We start from the raw sequence: 22,327 nt of genomic DNA, 5'->3' as shown, positions 1-22,327 counted from the left end.
TTGGTATCAGGTTAATACCAGCATCATAATACGAGTTGGAAAGTGTTTCTTTATGTTCTGTTTTCTGGAAAAGATTGTATAGAATTGGTGTTAATTCTTCGTGCATTTGGTTGAATTCTGTCATGAAATCATCAAGACCTGGAGATTTTCATTTTGAGGAGTTAAAACAAAAATTTTATGAGTTCAACTTCTTTTTTTAGTTACAAGGCTTTTCAAATTATCGATTTAATATTGGGTGATATTTGATAGTTTGAGCTTTTATGTATGTATGTATGTATAATTACATATAACATTATATTAGTTTCAGATTGCAATATAATGATTTGATATTTGTATATATTGTGGCATTATCACAACACCTGTCACTATTCAGAGTTACAAATACCTTGTGATGAGAACTTTTTAAGATTTACTCTCTTGGCAACTTTTAAATATGCAATATATTATTATTATGGAGAAGGAAATGGCAACCCACACCAGTATTATTGTCTGGAGAATCCCATGGGTAGAGGAGCCTGGCAGGCTACAGTCCACGGGGTCACAAGAGTTGGACACAACTTAGTGACTAAACCACCACATTATTATTAACTAGAGTTACCATGCTGCACATTACCATCCCTTAACTTAATCATTGTATAACTGAAAATCTGTGCCTTTTGACTTCCTTCACATATTTTGCCCACCCCTCACCTTTGGCAGCCACCAATCTATTCTCTGTTTTTTGGGGGGTTTTTCATTGCTATTGCTGCTATTTTAGGCTCCACATATTTGTCTTTGTCTGACTTATTTCACTTAGCAAAATGCCTTCAAGGTCCATCAATGGGGTCACAAATAGCAAGACTTCTTTCCTCTTTACAGCTGAGTAATACTTCATTGTGTGTGCCACACACACACCTTCTTTATTCATTCACCTACAATAGACACTTAGGTCATTTCCATATCCTGACTATTATAAATAATGCTGCAATGAACATAGGGGTACATCTATCTTTTTGAGTTAGTATCTTTGTTTTCTTCAGATAAATACTCAGAAATGGAACTGCTGGATCATTTAAAAAAATTTTTAGCAACTTCTAAACTGCCTGGGCTTCTCTGGTTCCATTCTTTCCATGCCTCTGGCTGGGGCTTCGGCTCTGCTCCTCTCAATACGGAGCTTCCATCACTGAGTCAAAGCTGCTGTCCAGTTGTTCTGTGTCCCAGCCACTGGGACAGGGCAGAGATTCTGGAGTCTTTTAAAGACATAGCTTGGAAGCTGCTCAAACTGCTTCTCACATCCTGTTATCAGAACTCAGTCTTTTAGCCACACCTATCTGCAAAGACTAAGGAATCTATTCTGCAGCTCCGTGTCCATACGTCCAGCTAAAACTTGGGGTATTCTGTTAGTAAAGGAGAACAGGCATGCAAACACAGGGGCGGGGATTCACAACCAGTTAGTGACATGAATATTCAGGTGTTCAGCTTTACAAGACAATGCCAAATTGTTTTTCAGAATGGTTAAATCAATTTACATCCATCAGTGGGACATAAATTTCCAATAATACACATCCCAACAATAGCTGCTGCTGCCAAATGTCTTATATATTTATTTTTAACCCATTTAACAGGTATAAAATATTTCATTATGATCTTAAGTTGCAGGTCCTTGATTACTAATGAAGGTGAATGTCAATATTTTCCCTTTAGTGAAATAAATTAGTTGTTCAAATCTTTTGCCCATTCCTTCCCACCCTAGCCCCAAGATGTTGTTTGTATTTTTTTTTTTTTTTTTTGTAGGAGATTTTTAGATTTTGTACAAAATTTTGAATACTGATCACTTGTCGATTATGTGTTGTAACTATCTTCTGCTTTTAGGGCCTCTTCTTTCACTTTATGATGTCTTTCATTTAACCTAAGTCCTTAATTTCAACAACATAATTTTGAATATTCTGCAGTTAGAGCTTTAAGTCTTGTTTAAGATGAATTTCCCTACTCAAAGGTTGTAAAAATGCTCTTTCATTTCCTTCTACAAGTTTAACTTTAGTTAAGCTTTTAAAATATCTAGAATCAATTTTTCATAAGGTATGAGATAGAAATCCAATCTGGCCTGTGTTTCCTGTGGATGTGAAATGTCACCTTTATCCCTTAAGTTGTGAGTCTTCTTATGAGCTTTACACAGATCCACTGACAGATATGTCTATCGTTGCATCCAGTGAAACAATGTTTTACTTTACCATAGACTTTTAATGAGTTTTGAGATTTGGTAGGTCAAGTCTTCTCAAGCATATTCTGGCTACTTTTTTTTTTCTTTTGCTATTTTTTTTCCCTACATTCTATTCTTTTAGAATAAATTGTCAAATTTCTCTAACAAAATGTCAGTTTGGATTTCAGCAAGCACTGCAAATAATGTACAAGTAAACTGGTGGAAATTGATTTCTTTACAATATTAACAAATTTACAATCTTTACAAAACACTGAATCTCTCTATTGAGTATATCTTTTTATTTAAGTAATCTTTAATGTCTTTCAATAACATTTTAAAATATTCTCTGAAAAGGTCTCTGTATACAGTTTGTAAAATTTATTCCTAGGTATGCTTTTTTTGTTGTTATTAATTTGGTTTCACTTTAAAAACTATAATTTCTAACTTGTTATAGAAATTGTGTAGAGTGAAAATGACTTTTGAATATTAATTTTAAACTTGGTTACCTCTGCTGCTGCTGCTAAGTCACTTCAGTCGAGTCCGACTCTGTACGACCCCATAGACGGCAGCCCACCAGGCTCTGCCATCCCTGGGATTCTCCAGGCAAGAACACTGGAGTGGGTTGCCATTTCCTTCTCCAATGCATGAAAGTGAAAAGTGAAAGTGAAGTCTCTCAGTCACGTCAACTCTCAGTGACCCCATGGACTGCAGCTGACCAGGCTCCTCCCGTCCATGGGATTGTCCAGGCAAGAGTACTGGAGTGGGTTGCCATTGCCTTCTCCATGGTTACCTGTATTATTGATTAATATAATTTGTAGGTTGTTGGGGGTTTTTATGTATACAACCTGATGTGAATAATGACACATTATTCTAATGTGTCATTTTCTAATTACTCTAATGTGTCATATTCTAATTCCTTTCTAACCCTTATTTATATTCTTTGTTTCTTCTTGTTGTTTTACGGCTCTGACCAGAATCAGGAGAACAGTGGAATGGGTATGGTGGAATTGGGCACCATTTTCTTACTCTTGATTTTCAAGGAAGTGCTTTTAATGTTTCACCCTTATGCCATTAGGTTAGGTTTTGAGTAGATAACCTTAACCATAGTAAGAGCATTCCCTTCTATTTCTTACCTTGAATTTACCAAGAGTTTCTTTTTTTCTTTAATTGTGAGTATGTGTGGAATTTTATCAAATGTACTCTGTGCCCCTACTGAAGTGTTAAGTGAAGTTTTTCTGTGTTAATGTGATGAACTATGTTTAGAGTTTTGCTTTTTTTTTAATGGTAACCATTCCTGCATCTGTAGAATAACCCCTACTTGGTCAGAATGTAGTGTTTATTCTTCATACTACTGGATCTAGTATACTCTTATCATGTCTAAGAATTTTTTCCATGTAGATAAATGAGTGATGTCATTCCATAACTTTAATTTATTATACAGTACTTGTCTGACTTTGGTGTCATAGTTCTCTGGCTCTTAGAGATAAGTTGAATAATGTTCCCCTATTTTTCTGTTTTCTGGAACAGTTTATTTAATATGAAATTGCTGTCCTTGTAGGCAATAATGAAAATTCTGGAATTTCAGGAAAAAAGTTTCAGTCCACCAATATGTACCCCTAGCACTGAAGTTTTCTTATACAAGCATATTAAATATTATATTTAAAGTAAGGGAGTTTTGGAGATGGAGAAGGCACTGGTGACCCACTCCAGTGTTCTTGCCTGGAGAATCCCAGGGATGGAGGAGCCTGGTGGGCTGCCGTCTATTGGGTCGCGCAGAGTCGGACACGACTGACACAACTTAGCAGCAGTTTTGGAGAAGGAAATGACAACCCATTCCAGTTTTCTTGCCTGAAGAATTCCATGGACAGAGCTCTGAGCCTGGTGCACTACAATCCATGGGGTCACAAAGAGTCGGACATGACTGAGCGACTAAGCACAAGGTAGTTTTAGATAGTATAAACTGTACTAGCTCTCCAATTGACTATAACTTTATTGAAAGAGCTTTTGATTTTTGGCATCCAAATGAGGACAGTGAAGGTAGCCCACTGGAGAAAGTTCCAGTGAGTCTGGTACATGCAAATGATAATGCTGGTAGCTGTTTCACTTGGGTTGAACAGACCACAATAACCATCATCAGAATTTTCTCTAGTCTCAGTATATGCATATTCATGTGCTTTAACAACATCCAGACCTTGTCCAGATAGTTTTTTTTTAATTGTCATGCAATTTCTATTTTCTTTTTCATAGGCTTTGAGCCTCTCCAAAATAAGTCTTAGTCTTTGATCTCCCATCAATCATTGTGCCCAACTGTCCAATTTTTTGACCTTGTTTAATTGTAGCCAAGTGTTGATGTCTTGTATTGGACACTGCTTAAGTTTGCAACAAACGTCTGAATTATAGCTTGTAGGCTAGAATTTTTGTTTAGGGGTGATTTAAAACAAATTTAGATCCCTTTTGTGATTCAATTTTGAAAATCATATTCCCAGAATGAAATTTTTAAAAATAATTTTATGAGAGTATAGCTGATACAAAATGTTGTGTTAGTTTCAAATGTATAGCTAAGTGAATCAGTTATACATATACATATATCCATTCTTCTTTTTTTTTATTACAGAATATTAAGAATATTTTTATTACAGAATATTAAGTAGAGTTCTCTGTGCTGCACAGTAGGTCCTTATTATCTATTTTATATATAGTGGTGTGTATATGTTGAACTCCTAATTTATCACTTCCCTCCCACATTTCCCTTTGATAACCATAAGTTTGACTTCAAGATCTCTGAGTCTATTTCTGTTTTGTAAATAACTTCATTTTTACCTTTTTTATTAGAGTCCACATATAAGTGATATCATATGATTTTCTTTGTCTGACTTCACTTAGTATGATAACCTCTAGGTTCATCCATGTTGCTGCAAATGGCATTAGTTCAATCTTTTTTATGGCTCAGTAGTATTACATTGTATATATGTATGACATCTTTATCCATTCCATTGTAGATGAATATTTAGGTTGCTTCCATGTGCTGTTTATTATAAACAATGCTGCAGTGAACACTGGGGTGCATCTATCTTTTTGAAGGTTTTCTTCAGATATATGCCTAGGAGTGGGATTGCTGGATCATATGATGTTTCTATATTTAGATTTTTAAGGAACCTCCATACTGTTCTCTATAGTGGTTGTACCAATTTACATTCCCACCAACAGTGTAGGTGAGAATGCACCTACATTTACTCCACACTCTCTCCAGCATTTATTGTTTGTAGATTTTTGGATAATGACTATTCTGACCTGTGTGAGGTGATAACTTCATTGTAGTTTTAATTTGAATTGCTCTAACAATTGGGGTCGCAAAGAGTTGGACACAACTGAGCGACTGAACTAAACTGAAAAATGAGTGAGGTGGAGCATTTTTTCATGTGCTTTTTGGCCTTCTGTATATCTTCTTTGGAGGAATGTCTATTTAGATCTGCTCATTTTTTGATTGGGTTGTTTGGCTTGTTTTATATCAAGCTACATGAGCTTTCTGTATATTTTGGTGATTAATCCTTTGCCAGTTGTTTTGTTTGCAAATATTTTCTCCCATTCTGTGGGTGGTTTGTTCACTTTGTTTATGGTTTCTTTTGCTGCACAAAAGCTTTTACATTTTAGTTAGGTCCCATTTGCTTATTTTTGCTTTTATGTTCATTAGGAGGTGGATCAAAAAAGATCTTGCTTCAGTTAATATCAGAGAGTGTTATGCCTATGTTTTCTTCTGAGAGTTTTACAGTATCTGGTCTTATATTTAGGTCTTTAATTCATTTTTAGCTTATTTTTGTGTATGGTGTTAGGGAATGTTCTAATTTCATTTCTTTTACATGTAGCTGTCCAGGTTTTTCAGCATCACTTATTGAAGAAACTGTCTTTTCTCCACTGTGTATTACTGCCATTGCAATAGATTAGTTGACCACAGGTGCACAGATTTATCTCTGGACTGTCTATTCTGTTCCATTGATCTATATTTCTGTTTTTGTGCCAGTATCACACTGTTAAAAAAATGAAACCAGTCCCTCTAAGATCAGGAACAAGACAAGGATGTCCACTCTTGCCACTTTTACTCAACACAGTTTTGAAAGTCCTAGACATGGCAATCAGAGAAGAAAAAGAATAAATGGAATCCAAATTGAAAAAGAAGTAAAACTGTTATTGTTTGCAGATGATATGATACTATCCATGGAAAATGCTAAAGAGGTTATCAGAAAACTACTAGAGCTCATCAATTGATTTGGTTAAGTTGCAGGATACAAAATGAATATACAGAAATCACTTGCATTTCTATACACTAACAAAAGATTAGACAGAGAAATTAGGTAAATAATCTTATTTACCGTCACATCAAAAAGAATAAAATACCTAGGAATAAACCTAAGGAGGTAAAAGACCTGAACTCAGGAAGCTATAAGCTGCTGATGAAGGAAATCAAAGATGATATAGACAGATGGAGAGATATACCATGTTCTTGGAATGGAAGAATCAATACTGTCAAAATGACTATATTATCCAAAGCAATCTACAGATTCAATGTAATTAATATTAAATTACCAATGGCATTTTTCACAGAACTAGAATTTAAACAATTTAAATTTGTATGAAAACACAAAGACCCTGAATAGCCAAAGTCATCTTAAGAAAGAAAAACAGGGCCGGAGGATTCAGATACCTGACTTGAGACTACACTACAAAACTACAGAATGATATCTTTGAACTATCCTTGAATAATCCTTTCACTAACAGAACTTTTCTCCAGGCCAGACGAAACTTCTGCCTGCTTCATCTGAACGATGGTTCAGTTTAAATTTATATAAAAGATAGATTTGCATGTCTTTCAGAGACATTATATATTGTTTACTTCTGTGGAAAAATAAAAATAAACTCAAGAACTCAACAAAATTAAAAGACACACTACTGTTATAAATTCTCAATAGCAAAAATGGAATTATATTTATATCAAATATGTAACTCATAGTCAATTTTCAACTGAACAAATGTTGACACTACCTGTGGTCCACTCTAACATATGACTGGAATAATCTGTTTCTCAAAAGTGTGGTAGAAAGTGCCCATAAAAGTGAAAGTGTTAGTCACTCATTCATATGCAACTCTTTGTGACCCCATGGATTGTGGCCCACCAGGTTCCTCTGTCCATGGGATTCTCTAGGCAAGGATACTGGAGTGGGTTGCCGTTCCCTTCTCCAGGGGATCTTCCTGACCCAGGAATCGAAGCCAGGTCTCCTGCATTGCAGGCAGATTCTTGACTACTGCCTCAGCCACCAGGTAGAACTTGCCCATAAAACCACATAAGTTACATACACAGTTGTGCATGCTCAGTCGCTTCAGTCATGTCCAACTCTGCAACCCTAAGAACCATAGCCCACCAGGCTTCTTTGTCCATGGGATTCTCCAGGCAAGAACACTGGAGTGGGTTGCCGTTTCCTCCTTCAGGGGATCTTTCCCACCCAGGGATCAAACCCAGGTCTCCAGTGCCTCCTGCAATGCATCCACACACCTGGCTTCATGTAATAACTGGTGAAAACTGAGTAACATCTCTAATCCAGTTAGGGCTGAGTTTGATGTTGCACTACAGTTATAAAAGGTAACACCACTGGGGAAAGAGAGTTCACAGAATTCTATTCAACTCTATTTTTGCAACTTCTTGTAAGCTTCAGTCAGTCAGTCAGTTCAGTTGCTCAGTCGTGTCCCACTCTTTGCGACCCCATGAACCGCAGCACGCCAGGCCTTCCTGTCCATCACCAACTCCTAGAGTCCACCCAAACCCATGTCCATCTAGTCAGTGATGCCATCCAACCATCTCATCCTCTGTCATCCCCTTCTCCTCCTGCCCCCAATCTTTCCCAGCATCAGGGTCTTTTCAAATGAGTCATCTCTTCACATCAGGTGGCCAAAGTATTGGAGTTTCAGCTTCAACATCAGTCTTTCCAATGAATACCCAGGATTGATCTCCTTTAGGATGGACTGGTTAGATCTCCTTGCAGTCCAAGGGACTCTCAAGAGTCTTCTCCAACACCACAGTTCAAAAGCATCAATTCTTCGTCACTCAGCTTTCTTCACCATCCAAATCTCACATCCATACGTGACCCCTGGAAAAACCATAGCTTTGACTAGACGGACCTTTGTTGGAAAAGTGATGTCTCTGCTTTTTAATACGTTGTCTAGGTTGGTCATAACTTTCCTTCCAAGGAGTAAGCGTCTTTTAATTTCCTGGCTGCAATCACCATCTGCAGTGATTTTGGAGCCCAGAAAAATAAAGTCAGACACTGCTTCCACTGTTTCCCCATCTATTTCCCACGAAGTGATGGGACCGGATGCCATGACCTTAGTTTTCTGAATGTTGAGCTTTAAGCCAACTTTTTCACTCTCCTCTTTCACTTTCATCAAGAGGCCTTTTAGTTCTTCTTCACTTTCTGCCATAAGGGTGGTGTCATCTGCATATCTGAGGTTATTGATATTTCTCCCGGCAATCTTGATTCCAGCTTCTGCTTCCTCCAGCCCAGTGTTTCTTATGATTATTTCAAAAACTAAAAAGTTAGTAAGAAAACACACAGGCCTGCTGCTTGATACTTTCATGTATTAAAAATGCTTTTTTTGGGGGGGGCGTTAAACACATAGAAAGCATGCTGCATTTACTTCTCAATCTAACTCACTATTGCTCATATTGATTAGGAATGGAGTCTTAAAAGACTTGTGTCAAAGAAGCAGGTTTCACATTTCTCTTTCTCAAACTTTGCTCTTAGAAAATTTGATCTCTGTGAAAGCAAGAATCATAGGTATTTAAAAAAAAAATCCCAGGGAGGTTAACCTACAGTTGTCTGTCATCCATCTTAACTCTACATTAGTATAATCTAGGTTTGACTGCAATTAAAGAGGCAGCAATGAAAGGGATGCCCAGAGAACTTCATAAAGATGATAGTTTAATCCATGAATAAGAAGTAATAATTGGAGCATTACTGTAGCAAATTCCATTACAGGCTTTACACTCTCAGGTTTCTAATACTAATTTAAAATCACTTTGATTCATCTGGTGCCAAAGTGTCACCACTGTATTCTGATCCCTGGAGTTCCAAAGATAATTCTGTGCTTCAACTGGAAAGCTCTCTGTCTGCTCCCAGGTGTAGAGCCATCCTTTCAGCTGACTGGAGGAAGGTCTTCTTTTGTCACCTCTCCCGTCTGTGCTGCACTAAGTGTCATCTCTCCCGCCATGTGGCCCTCCACTTGTCGTTTCAATGGACGGCTAGGCAGCTGTTAATAACAGGAGTCTATCCAGAAACACCATAATCAGAGACCACATTCAACAGCAGCTCAGAAAGTAGTGACTAATGTGAGGCTTTTAGCACCTATTGAATGCCATCCTTTTCAAAGAGGAGAGTCAAAGTGACTTTTTTGAAAAAACTCACTTTGTGAAATGACACAGTTCTCTATCCACTCTTTTTTCCCCTGAAATATAAAGGGTCCAGTTTCATTTGTGTGTTTATTAAAAAAAAAAAAAAGCTAATAGATACTTCAAGTCATTGGGGTACTTTCAATTCTAAAAGTCTCTTTCTAATGTTTTGAAGTTGAAATGGCAGAAACATTTTTATACACTTGGTGATTTCTTTTCCTGCCATGGGTTTCCCTGGATGTCTCAGGCTGGTCAACCATATTTATGTGCCTCAAATCCTTGTGACAGACACCTACCACAAGGATGGGAGAAGAAACTTAAGTGCCAGTGGAACATCTGACGCTGCCAGAGGTCTCTGAGACAGAAAGAATGAGCATGCTCTCCTGTGCCTTTGTAGGGAAGAAAAAGAGTCAGAGGGAACATGAACTGGGGCAGTATTCCAAGATGACGGGGCTTCCCACGTGGTTCAGTGGGTAAAGAATCCACCTGTAATGCAGGAGGTGAGGGTTAGACCCCTGAGTCAGGAAGATTCCATGAGGAGGGCATGGCAAACCCACTCCAGTATTCTTGCCTAGACAATCCCTTGGACATAGGAGCCTGGTGGGCTACAGTCCATAAGGTCACAAAGAGTTGGACACGACTGAAATGACTTAGCACGCACGCACACATTCCAAGGTGATCACCACCCACCGGGCCTCAAACTTGTATGTACACAGCAGGGGCTGACTCTGTCTCAGTTTCTTCAACCTTCCACCAAGCTTTCATTGATTTTCATTTTCTTCACACATAGACCATCTCCTTAGATTCCCAGGGAGCAGGCCATTTGGTGGAAGAAAGTTGAGTACCTCTAAAGGAATTCAAGTAAATTACTTTTTTAGTACTGTCATTTACTTCATTAAAACTTGACTTTGTCTAAGTCACTATTAGGAAAAAGAATTCTAATATTTCACACATTCCCTATATTTATCCTATAAATACAATATCTTATTTCCAATGACTCATCTTTGAGAAATAGGTGATGTTTTATAGACAGATAAACCCATGCTCACCAAAGACCAGGATCCTGATTTTAAACTCCCAGACCCCACTAGTTCCCAGCTATCCCTGCCACCCTTGATTTGACCTGCATCATCTCCAGCCTCTTAACTTTGAGCAAAGGGACCACTAATGACCTTTGTTTCAGAATCTCTTGTTTCAGAGGCCAGTCACTGGCAGCTGATAAAATATAAAGAGTAGAATCCTGTTTGACTTTTAAGAATGACAGGCAAAACTTGACACTGATGGCTCTTATCTTTGCTGGATTTCAGTTTGAAAATGTGAAGACACGTTTCTCACCATCTGAAGATCCGCTAACAATGGGGTCTGAATCCCTCATGATTATTATTATACTCTGATGGTTAGACGCAGATCTGGGCCACAGGATGGAAACAACCGTGTTGTTTCCCGTGTGGCCATGCCTCCCCTGGCCCCCTGCAGAAGATGCTCCATTAAGCCAGGAGCCAGCTCAGAGCTCTTTTATCCTTTGCTCTAAGGGAGACACAGCTGTCCAGAGTTGACCCTCCAGATAAAACCCATCTGCCACCCCTGAGCTGACAACATGTATAACCTGGAGTAGAGAGCTCACCAAACAAACAGGAGTTACAGATTCATAAAGACTAAAAGAGTAAAATGATTTCGGAACTATAGGAAATGATATTTTTAATGAGATAAAGTCAGAGAAAACTTACTGACCTCTTGCAGGATGTCTGAGGGACGATTTAGTAAGTGGGTGAGGGAAAGGACATTTAGAAAGAGGAATCCACTCCACCTTGCTTGAGCGTATTAGATATTCACAGGCCAAACGTAAATGATTGACCACTACTTGCTCTCTGTGTTTTGTCAGTTTGGCAAATAGATCAGTAATTGTATGGCAAGTCAGCAATCAATACGTGCGTCTGCATACTGTGTGCCACATAGAGAGTAAAAATCACTAAGAATGAGTATTGTTTAATGTTGGGTAATGCAGGTGGTGCTAGTGGTAAAGAATCTGCCTGCCAATGCAGGAGAACTAAGAGACGATGGTTCAATGCTTGGGTTGGGAAGATCCCCTCGAGGAGGAAATGGCAACCCACTCCAGTACTCTTGCCTGGAAAACCCCATGGACAGAGAAGCCTGGAGGGCTATAGTCCATGGGGTCACAAAGAGTCGGACATGACTAAAGTGACTTAGCACAATGCAAACTGCTGCTTCAACACAAATGACTATCCTTTTTAGTGAGGGACATTAATTTCTTCTTCTGTTAAAGCTCGACATCTAATCCCAAATATAAGACAGCATGCATGGCAGAACACAGACCCTGGCCTCAGCTCTGCCCTTTATGGCTTTGTGAAATTGGGTAAATTACTCCACCTTTAAAAATGAGGAAAATAATACCCACATCATATTGTTATTAAAATTAAATGAATTCATATTTGTACGTTGCTTAGAATAATGGCTGGCAAGCAGTACTGTCAGAACTTATTAAATCAACAAAAAAAATCTCTTCTTAAAGTGTGTTAACATGGAATAATTGTAGATGTTATCAAGTCTGGTTGAACTGCAATAAATATAATTATTTCTATCATTTAGCTAAAGAAACTAAGTAAGACCCAGCAAAATAAAATATCTTGTTTAAGGATCCAATACCTGGCAAAACTGAGATACTTAAATCAATTTACATAGAACACTGCCAAAGAGAAACACACACCAGTTCTCTTGCTTCCCTAATTAAAAAAATAAAAAATCATTAAAAGATAAAAAAGAGACGGGTAAATAGGCTGAGATTCCATCATTTATGCCCTGATAATGTAGGCCAGCACCTGTCTACATGGTTGGATCAAAGTATGTGACATGGACCCTCCCTTCTGCTGACTCACCCTGGCTCATCAACAGAAACTAGAGGTGAGACAGACGTAGGAGGTCCCCACAAGGCCCACCAATTATACAGGAGCATGACGGACATGAGAGTGATGCTAGCAGGGAGAACCACTGTTTCCTTTGTCCCGGGTAGTGGTGCTCAGCCCTGTTAATAACTGGATTATTTCTGTGTGCCATGTCACTTCAAAACAGTGGTAGACCAAAAGACCACCTTAACAACAATTACATTAAATACAAATGCTCTAAGTGTACCAAATAAAAGATAGTGATCATTAAATTGAACAAAAACATAAAAAACCTCAGACTCATACTCCCTTGAAATATCCTAACACAGATAGGTTAAAAGTAAAAGGATGTAAAAATGTGTACTAAGCAAACACTTTCCAAAAGGAAATTGGGTTATATCTATTCATACTAGACAAAGTGGATTTGAACAAGGAAAATTACAAGAACAAAGAAGCCTCATTACATAGGAATAAGGTGAATGCACTGAGAAGACATATCATCTTTAATATGTGTGCACACACAGAGAAAAACCAAAACCAAAAAAAACATATTAAAACACAACTGGAACAACGGCAGGGAGAAATAAATCCACAGTCATAGTTGGAGGCTTTCAGTTTCCTTTTTGAGCAATGGAACAAGGAGACAAAAAATCAGCAAGACCACAGAAGTACCAAACAATACCACTCCACTGAAAAACAGTTGAATACACATTCTTTTCAAGTGCATAAGGAACACTTGTCAGGACAGACCACATACTGGGTCATAAAACAACCACAACACATTTTTAAAAAATTAGGTATTGAAATCATACAAAGTATATTCTCTGACCACTGAGGAATTAATCTAGAAATCAACAACAGAAAAACATCTGGAAAAATCTCCAAATTCTTAGAAATTAATTATTTCTAAATAATCCATAGGTCAAAAAGCAAGTATCAAAGGAAATTTGAAAAGATATTAAATTGAGTGAAAATGAAAATACAACATATCAAATCTGTGAGATAAAGCTTAAAGTAGTGCTTAGAAGAAAACATGTCATTAAATGCGTGTATTAGGAAAAAAGAGGCCTCAAATGAATACTGATTCCATCTCAGGGAATTAGAAAAGAAGAGCAAAATAAACCAAACTTATAAGAAATAAATAAAGACGAGAGCAAGGGACTCTTGAGAATCCCATGGAGAGCAGGGAGATCAAATCAGTCTATCGTAAAGGAAATCAACCCTGAATACTCACTGGAAGGACTGACGTTGAAACTGAAGCTCCAATACTTTGGTCACCTGATGCAACGAGCTGACTCACTGGAAAAGACTGATGCTGGAAAAGATTGAGGGCAGGGAGAGAAGGCAGTGACAGAGGATGAGATGGTTGGATGGCATCACTGACTCAAAGGACATGAGTTTGAGCAAACTCCGGGAGATAGTAAAGGACAGGGAAGCCTGGTGTGCCGCAGTCCATGGGGTCACAAGGAGTTGGACACAACTTAGCAACTGAACAACAAAGGTAAGAGCAGAAAACCATAAAATTGAAAATAGCAAAAAGGTAAGAGCAAAAAGGTAAAATTGAAAATAGCAAAAAGGTAACATTGAAAATAGCAAAACAATAGTGAAATCAATAAAACCAGAAGCCGATTCTTAGAAAAGCTCACTAAAATTGCTAAACTTCTAAACAGACTGATCAAGAAAATGAGAGTAGAAACATATTACTATATCAGGAGTGAGAGAATGTTACCATTACAGACCCAACACACATTAAAATATTACAAGGGAAACTGTGAATAACTCTAACCACATACATTCAAAAACTCAGATGAAATGAAACAGTTCCTTGGAAGACACAAACTGCCAAAACTCACTGAATAAGAACAGATACAGTTTTGATAAGAGATTATATGCTCCAGCTTCATCTTTCTCAAAGCATAGAATTCTAGAATATCAGTGGTTATCACGTACAGCCCTCTGGGTCCCCTTTTTCTCCTTTCAGCCACTGTAGCTTTGCTGCTCCACATATTGACTGTACAAAGGGTTCTGAAGCTCCCACAAGTGTGAAAACCACTGATCAGAATCAAACTCCACCGTTTTACCGATAGTAAATCAAGATCCATGTCAAATTTACTGTTACTGCGCTGTACTGTATATGCCATTTATAAATTACCTATTATTCTGTTCTCTTCAAATTAATAAAGTGATTTCATGCAAAAAAAAAAAAAAGAAAAAAGAATAGATACAGTTCTATATCTGTTAAAAAAAGGTGAAGTCATAGTTAAATGGCACAAGTCAGTATGGACTAAGCAAAATAACTAAGACCAACTTGGGGATGCAGAGCTCTTTATTTTTTCCTCTAGTGAGGAACCAACTGGTTCCCCAATCTGGGATTTTTGCTGTCAGTTTATTTAGGGAAAGGTGCTGAGTAGTAGGCTGAGAACTACAGATTTTGAGCAAATGTCTTGAAATAGGAGACTGATATGACAAATGACTCTAAAGATCTTATTCTTCTTAAGGAGATTATTTTAGCAAATGTTACAGAACAGACATCTACTGGGCTTCCCTGTTAGCTCAGATGGTAAAAAAAAAAAAATCTGTCTGTAATGCAGAAGACCTGGGTTCGATCCCTGGGTTGGGAAGATCCTCTGGAGAAGGGCATGGAAACCCACTCCAATATTCTCACGTGGGGAATCCCATTGACAGAGGAGCATGATGGGCTCCAGTCCAGGGGGTTGCAAAGAGTCGGACATGACTAAGTGACTAACACACTGGAATAGACAGAATCTAGAGACAAGAATACTAGGAGAATGTTAGCAAAATGTACTGGTAAAGATTTGAGTGAGGCAGGCAGCTTTCGAAAATGAATGTAAGGGGCACATCCCTCGCGGCAGGTGTGGGGACTGAGCTGCGCATTGGAGGCCTCGTGGTCAAAGGCTTCTTTGTGGGGGCCAGGCCGCACCGACCCGGCTCCTTGGTGGAGAGGAGACGGGGGGCCGGGACAGCACCATTGCCGCCCGCAGGTGCGGGGCCCCGGAGTGACCCCAACTTCAAGAACAGGCCATGAGAATGAAGAAAAGAAACAGAAGCTTGCCAAGGAGAGAGCTGGGCTTTCCAAGCTACCTGACCTTAAAGATGCTGAAACTGTTCAGAAATTCTTCCTAGAAGAAACACAGCTTGGTGAAGAAGGACTAGCTCAAGGTGAATATGAGAAGGGTGTGGACCACCTGACAAATCCAACGGCTGTATGTGGACTGCCGTAGCAGTCACGGCAAGTGTTGCAAAAACTCTTCCACCACCAGTGTTCCAGATGATTCTCACTGAGCTCCCAACAATTAGTTAGAGAATTGTAAGTGCTCACAGCTTCGCTAAAGATGATGTAGGATGAGAAACAAATGTCGACATAATGATGTCAATGAAAGCATTCACTCGGGAGATGATCGGCTCTGGGGCAGGAAGGGCAGATAAGCCTGTTACGGACTGTCCTCCACACTGGAGCCTCCCAAAGTTAGTTTTTACACTGTGTAGATCCATTTGTCTGTTTTATTTATTTTTCCCAGTGAAAAGTGTATTTTTGCTAGAGAGCTTTTCATTTTATAAGTACCCTCTGAATTACTGAAATATGCATTTTGTTTATTCCTCAAATGTGTAATTAGAATGTACATATAACATCCCATTACTTACATTAAAAATACCCAGTGTTTAGTTTTGAAAGATAGGCCAAAAAAAGTGTAGAAGAAAACTGAAGAATGCACTTTTTTTTTTTTTTTAAGCTGATACATTTTGCTCTACATCAGAAAGTTGGCTGGAAACTTGTGTTGATCAAGACTGAGCATTAAAATAGATTATTTCTTTCCATTTAATCTCTTAAATATGTGCAATGTGCTGCTATGTTACAATAACTTCACCCCCACCCTTGAAATGTTTTCTTTAAATCAGTGGGTTTGATGTGTTCTGGATATTTATCTCCTTGTATTTTAGATAACATGTAGTTGCAGATAGCACCAGGAATTAGATCTTTGTACATTCTTAACCTGGCTGAGTAAGCTTTACCAGTTAATGTCTGCCTACTTGCCTCATATATAAAGTGAGGAAGTGGGTCTGCAAATTCAGCTTCTCATTCCTTTGGTTCTGTGCAGCATTTTCAAACCCTCTTTCTGAGGGAAATACCTGTTTGGGCAGCCAGCCCTTGCATTTGTTTATACTCTGAATTTTGCATGCTTGCCTGACTTAGTACTTCTGAATTGGTTTTTTAAAAGGTATAATGTGTTGATTTTCACTGAAATCATGGTTCTGTCACTGCTGCTGCTGCTGCTGCTAAGTCGCTTCAGTCGTGTCCGACTCTGTGTGACCCCATAGACGGCAGCCCACCAGGCTCCCCCATCCCTGGGATTCTCCAGGCAAGAATACTGGAGTGGGTTGCCATTTCCTTCTCCTGTGCATGAACAGGAAAAGTGAAAGTGAAGTCGCTCAGTCATGTCTGACTCTTAGCGACCCCATGGACTACAGCCTACCAGGCTCCTCCGTCCATGGGATTTTCCAGGCAAGAGTACTGGAGTGGGGTGCCATTACCTTCTCCGGTTCTGTCACTACTTTTATAAATTAACCTGAAATGTAACCTTCACGGTAACTGGGACGATATGCTTGTTCCCTTTTGCTTTTATCCTCAGTGTACTTCCTTAATCCCCTACCAGCCCTTATCTTGTATGAGAATAAGGTGTAACTTTGTGGCTGAAGGCTTGAATGAAGACAATGGGATCTTTTATTCTCTAAATAGTGACATATTATCTGTAGCCACAGACTCAATATCAGACCTAAGAATAAAGATCCTTGGTATAAAAAAAAAAATGAATGTGAGGGATAAACCTAAGAATTGGTATAGTTTGTACAAAACTACATGTTTATTTTTCTCCAAGTAAGTTATTTTTCTACAAGAGATAATGTATAGCTATGCTTTTGGGGGTAAAAAGCAGTATATAGTAAATATTTCTAAAGCATCTGGAAAAAGCTGCCTAGTTTAATACCCCTCTCCCTCATCTGTTTAAGGCAGTTTAACATGTTTTGAACTGGTTGCATTTTCCACAATGTTTTTGGTTTGGTTTTTTTTTTTGACATTAAAATGACTGAATTCTCCAAGCAGAAAATGAGAACCCTGAAATAGAGGCAGAATAACAAGTACTACCTCTGTTCCATCAAATATATAATTTAAATACACAATTAAGCTGCTCCTGTTTATGTGCTTTACCATTAAAATCTCCTTACCCTATACAAAAATCGAAATTACCCGACGGAAAATAACCAATTGGAGACTGAATGAAATGAGTCTGGTGGTCCCAGGGACAAGCACATTTAGCCAATGAGTGTCAGTAAAATCCATTTTTATGTGTAATTTTGAAAGTAAGCCTTTAGGTCAGCACAGAGTTTGTGCTTGTGCCAGGAGCTAAACAAATGTGGCCAAGAGAACAGCTCTAGCATAATGCTTTCAGTACTTCTTACTTCAGCCCCATCTGTTTAAACATTTCTGCAGTGGTGCCCAGAACAGCTTGTTGGTAGCATCTGAGGCATTTTCAAGGGGCAAATTTTTCTAAGGGCCAAATCAGCTTTAAAATATTCAGAAGGAAAATGGGATGGTCTTCTAAGCTCTTGCTACTCGAAGCATTGTTCACAGACAAGCACCTACCTATCCCGGAAGTCATTTCATCTGGAAGAAATGCAGAATCTTGGGCCCCATTCCAAACTACTGAATCAAAATGTCACTTCATTTTATCAAGACCTCCAGGTGACTGATATTGAAATCTGAGACATGGTGGTTTAAGCTCTTTGAGCAGGTTTTTGGAGGGGGGGTGTTGAGGGATGAGAGAATAAGGGCTGTTTTATTAATAAGAAGTAAGTGCTGATTCTTTAGGTGGGGGGTTGGCATCACAGCTGTGTGCCCCAAAGGAAAAGACCTCATTGAGAACAGCCTCTGCTGCCAGCCATGCTCAGACGTGTCATCTCTACTGTGGCACAGCAGAGCTCCCGGAGGCCTTTGGGATACTTGTCAAGTTCAGAGGCAGGAGTTTCAGTATCAGGCAGGTGGTATTAATGCTTTCTTTGCATATACTGGGTTGGCCAAAAAGGTCATTTGGGTTTTTCCATAAGATCTTATGGAAAAATCTGAACAACCTTCTTGGCCAGCACAATACACAGATCTACGTGTTTTTTGTAATTTGTTTTGCACCTATAAATTAACGACTCTTTTCAAGGGGCTGACCCATCAACACTTTTATCAGACCAAGATAAAATGATTAGATCCGTAAACAGTGTGACTTTTCAGTCACACAAAAAACCAGCTCTTTCCCACGGGAGGGACACAAAGTGAAAAGTTTCACTTCCTAACCCACGATCTGGAGAGATGCCAAGCAGTGTATTCAGGGTCCAAATTCAGTCTTTTTCTAATTTCCAAAGTGTAGTTCTGAGCCCAAATCCCTGGACACACATAGGACTCTGCCAGTAACACCCTGTTCAGGAGCAGGGAATCCATCGCGTTTTAGTCTCTGGCAGTCAGGACCTCCCTGTTCTGTTTCAAGATGAATCTTCCAGTTACATCTTTGTACACTTTGTTCTCAGGGATCTTTGTGGAAAGGACAGGCAGATTCAGATGTTCTAGCGGAGCTTGGCCCAGAGATTTTGTGCATGACAGAGCTCTGAGCTGGGCTTGGAGAGGGGCCCTCGCTTCTCCACTGGAGCTTGTGTCTCCTCCCTGGAGCAGCTCCTCTTGTGACCTTTAGCTGGTTCATCGATGTGATTCCATCTAGAAAGGACTATACAAAGTGGCATCTGAGTGTCCAGTGATGGTGGTTTAACCGTCTGCTTTTATTGACTGCTTACCCGGTCGGTCATTTCAGGGCTGCCTTATCATGCTCTGCTTGGATATTTACAATGTCCTTCACCGAATCATTCTCACAGGTTCTGAGGACCGTGCTGATGAGTTACCACATGGAAACCACACAGACTCCCTGGGCCCCCCCATTCCCACTGGAGACAGTGAGGAGCAGAGACAGGAGGCTCTGAAGACAAGAGCATCTGAGCTCTCGTCTCCTCGCGGTGCCGTCCTGGGAGGGTTACTTAAGCCTCCCTGAGCCTCGGCTTCTCACTGTGATGGGGAAAAATGGTATCTACTGTACAGCTGTCCTTAAGGATTAAGAGAGATAATACTCATTTAGCAAAACCACAAGCACTTAGGGAATCAAGAGGACTGTGCTCCCTTTCCTATCGATGGTGAATCTCTCAGTCTGGTTTCCCCAGAAAACTGAGCCTATGGCAAAACCGAAGTGCTAAAGCTTTGCTTGGACTTCCCCAGTGGCTCAGCCTTGAAAGAATCTGTGTGTCAATGCAGGAGCCGCAGGTTCAGTCCCTGGGTCAGGACAATCCCCTGGAGAAGGAAAGGGCAACCCACTCCAGTATTCTTGCCTGGAGAATCCCATGGACAGAGGAGCCTAGTGGGCTACAGTCCATGGGGTTGCAGAGTCGGACACAGCTGAATGCATGCACGCGTGTGCACACATTCCTTTGCTGAGGACACACTCAAGGGAGGCAGATGTGAAGGGACCAAGTGAGTGAGGGAGGAGAAGAGAGGCAGCGGGTCAAAGGCGTGCATGCCAAGCCATCCAGACTTTACCAGAGAAACATCCCGGCTGCTCAGAACACATGGGACACCCCCTGAGAGGGTGTGTGGACGCACTGGGTCCCCGCACAGTCCCTTGGGGAGGGGTAAAGGAGGAGAAGCCACCTGTTTGCTCCCATCTCCTGTTGCTGACTGGCCAGTCTCCTCCTTTTCTCCACCACTGGGTATCAGTTGCCCCAGAAGGGAGGTTCTGTCCCAAGAGCAGGGGCATCGAGCTCATGAAACGGCCTGAAGTAGCAATTTTTTACACCCGCCTCTCTGCAATCTGGAGCCTGGAAGATCCCTCCTGGAAAGCCAGTGGGGTGTGATGGGGGGCGCCAGTAAGGCCCTGGCATCTGTAGGGTAGCAGTGATGGAAGCACAAGGGCAGGAGGGGAGGGCCTGGTGGTGAGGTCAGAGGCTTGAAAGGAGGCACAGTTGGTTGGCCCTGCCTCCAGCAACACGGGAACAGCCGCTTGCTGCAGCAGGACCGCCTGCCTGGCAGCCAAGGGCAGTGAGGAATCAGCCTCCAATATGAGGATGGGGACAGAGCTCAGTGAGCCTGTTTGGTAAGGCTGTACCCAAAAGAATGCCACTGGTGCCAAGTGATCATCCTCGAGGGTCACCAGTAGCATCAAGTAGAAAAACAAGCCCAAACAAATCTGTGCAGTGCACACTGGGTCTGGTATTGTGAGAGCAGGATGTGGGTTTTCACCAGTCTACAAACATGGAAGGATGTGAAACTGGCTCATGACAGACACCGTTTGGGGGATTTTTAGTACAGGCGGTGTGTACGTGGTGAACTGCTCAGTGTATATGCACATGGGCTTTTAGAAGGTAGAAAAACACTTCATTTATTAAAACTTAAAAAAAAAAAATCTTGTCTCATACTTCATCTACAGAAACAAGCCAAGTGCCACCTCCTTAACAACGCCCGAGAGAAACAGAAGCTGCAGTGTGAGGGGTCACAGTGTACAGGCCTCAACTTGCAAGCTGGGCTACCTGTCTTTGAAGTCTAGCTGTGTCATTGAAGAGTTGTGTGACCTCAGGCAAGTTAACCACCCTGTGACTCAGTCTTCTCTACAAAGTGGGAGTGGACACAACCCCCTGTATTACAGGGTTGCCAGTGGGACACCACCTGTAAACTACAGTGCCTGGTATAGAACGAGCACAGTGTGTGCACTGACCACTACTACTAAATGAGTGACTCAGTATATAAGAGAAGTTTCAAACTTCAAATTGTGCTACAAAGCAGCAAGAAAATTCTGAAAAACAACAATCCACAAGATACCCAAACTTCAGAAATGATATGATTTGGTTCTTGTGTTAGAATGGTGTGTTACTGCTTTCTATGGGATGTTATGCTGGTCACGGGCCAGCCCTTGGTCCCATGAGGACTTTCGTTGTCATTGTTTCTATCCCATTTTTCCCTCTGGCATTTGATATATCTTTGCCAAATCCTTGAAATGGCTGATGCAGTCATTTCCTTCCTTAAAGGCCACGGCATGGGTGATGACCACTAAGATCTGTCAATAAGATAACCTGACTGGTGCACCCAAAGCCACCTCCTTAGCCTCAAATTGGAGACTGCATCTATGCATTTTGTCCATGGTGAGTTAAAAATGAATGTATCTTGTTCTTACATTGCTATGTGACATTTCAGAATTCAACAGCACATAATTATAGAAAAGTGTTCCAAACTACCAGTTTCTTTGAATACTGTACTTCACAACAATTCAGAGCCCTAAGCATCTTTATCAGTTATTTTCAAATGATTTCTTGGAGGAAGGCTGGTGTCTCAGCACTGCATGACTTTTCTCAACTGCTCCGAAAACTGCATTCAGATTCACTCCTAAGCTACTGAGCTTGCATCAAAGAATTCAGCCTTACAGCAAAAAAACGGCCTTTTCAATAAAAGTGATAAAAATAACTTAAATTTCCAGGGTGCTCTTCTTCTGAAAAATTCATAAAGCCTTTACAAGATTTGGTGAAAGGATTGTCATCCAGAAGAGATGGCATTTGATTGATACAGTTTCTCAAAGTTTAAATATATTTCTGAATATCTTTCTCATCTGCTGTAGCTGTATTTTCAGATGCAACTCATTTCAGTTTAACTTATTATGACACACATTTGTCTTGTTTTGCTTTTTTATGAAAACACAAACAGTAGAAGAGCTGAGTTCCTTTTCT

The 22,327-nt window shown here is 40.0% G+C and overlaps 1 protein-coding gene and 2 long non-coding RNA genes across 4 annotated transcripts in view; 1 reads left to right on the top strand and 2 right to left on the bottom strand.

Moving 5' to 3' along the window:
- The window catches only part of LOC145529256 (uncharacterized), a 336,599-nt gene that overhangs the window by 75,639 nt on the left and 238,633 nt on the right, over nt 1-22,327 (bottom strand). The gene's annotated exons all lie outside the window — the stretch shown is intronic.
- Nucleotides 1-22,327, top strand: part of LOC145529257 (uncharacterized) — a 32,732-nt gene that overhangs the window by 255 nt on the left and 10,150 nt on the right. The window contains exon 2 of the long non-coding RNA XR_014071068.1: nt 21,040-21,186. This is a non-coding gene — a long non-coding RNA (uncharacterized LOC145529257). The remainder of the gene's footprint in view (nt 1-21,039; nt 21,187-22,327) is intronic.
- On the bottom strand, nt 61-12,394 carry LOC145529258 (uncharacterized). The gene is made up of 3 exons (XR_014071069.1): nt 11,793-12,394; nt 3,899-7,302; nt 61-489 (listed from the first exon to the last, which is right to left on the bottom strand). It is a non-coding gene; the product is annotated as an uncharacterized LOC145529258 (long non-coding RNA).

This window comes from Giraffa tippelskirchi, chromosome 12 (genome assembly GCF_054371585.1).
Source record: "Giraffa tippelskirchi isolate mGirTip1 chromosome 12, T2T-mGirTip1v1.2.pri, whole genome shotgun sequence".
Classification (NCBI taxonomy): Eukaryota; Metazoa; Chordata; class Mammalia; order Artiodactyla; family Giraffidae; genus Giraffa; species Giraffa tippelskirchi.
Note: the sequence above shows the minus strand (reverse complement) of the source record. Positions and strands in the feature narration are given on the sequence as shown.